The sequence below is a fragment of the Arachis ipaensis genome, chromosome B08, assembly GCF_000816755.2.
Source record: "Arachis ipaensis cultivar K30076 chromosome B08, Araip1.1, whole genome shotgun sequence".
In the NCBI taxonomy this organism is placed as follows: Eukaryota; Viridiplantae; Streptophyta; class Magnoliopsida; order Fabales; family Fabaceae; genus Arachis; species Arachis ipaensis.
The window spans coordinates 123,284,572-123,286,000 of record NC_029792.2 but is presented as its reverse complement, the minus strand read 5'-3'; positions in this window follow the sequence as shown (position 1 = coordinate 123,286,000).

Sequence of the window (1,429 nt, the reverse complement as noted above, 5' to 3'; positions counted from 1 at the left end):
TAAAAGCTTTTCTTTAAAATGGTGCCAAACACGCTTATTGTAACTTTTCATAATTCAAAAGTAAAAAAAAAATAGCTTTTGTCACTTCCCAAACGGGCTCTTAAAACCAGAATGAACCAAAATTACTTAATGATTGTGTTCGAAAACAAGCACACAAACAAAATTGAATGATAAAAAATTCACTAAAAAATAAACCGAAATTACATTTAGAATGAACTGTAAATTAAATTCTGAATAAACCAAAATTATTTAATAATGATGATACACAAACGAACTCATTTCAAAACAAGCACAGACCCAATGCACCTTATTTAAATTCAAAATGAACCGAAATTATTTAATGATTGCATTCAAAAATAAACACAAACAAAATTGAATCATGAATAAATACACATCTGAATCCATCAAGTGATTTTGCAGTATTATGTGTTTTTTCTTCTTTGTTTGTTTTTTTCATGTTTTTATTATTGTTTAGAGGGTAAAACAAGAAGAATTATGAGAAGAAAAAACAAGAAGGAGAAGATGAACAAGACAAGAAAAAGAAGAACATGATGAAAACTTTTGATGAGTTTTTTATTCTTGTTTCTTCTTTTTTTGTTTGACTTTTCTTCTCTTTTTCTTGATTTTATTCCTCTCAAGAGAGGATATGAGGAGGAAGAGTTTTAAATTGTGCAGAACGAGGCTAAATGTACCTTAATTCACTCAACAATGAACCGAAATTACCTTGAGAATGAGCCGAAAATTAAATTCCAAATGAACCGAAATTACTTAATGATGATGATATACAAACAAACTCGTTTCAAAACAAGCACATACCAAGTGCACCTTATTTAAATCCAGAATGAACTGAAAGTATTTAATGATTGCGTTCGAAAACAAGCATACAAACAAATTGAATGATCAGAAATTTACTCAGAAATGAATGAAAATTATATCCAAAATGAACCTAAAATTAAATTCCGAATGACTAAGTCGAAATTACTTAATGATGACGATACACAAACAAACTCATTTCAAAACAAACACAGACTAAGTCAGTTTTGCACAAAAACACATCCAAATCATTTTGGATCATACAATGTCATTAATATGGCAAAAATTCGATAATAACGGTAACAATAACGATGATAATGATAACAACGATACATATTAGAAGAAGACGACAATGATGATGATGATGATGATGATGATGATGATGATGATGATGATGATGGAGAAGGATGAAAAGGAAGGACGAAAAGAAGAAGACGTAGTATCAGGAGTGAATAAGAATGTGCGTGCGTGAATTTGAAACAAGAAAAAGAAGAAGAATAAAGCATGAAAAAGAAGCGCGTGAATCTAAAAGATTTGGTTGGACTTTGTTGGTTAAATCACTTTAATATGGAGCTTTATTGAATTTCAAATTCTCTTACTCTTTTTTTTTTTTTTT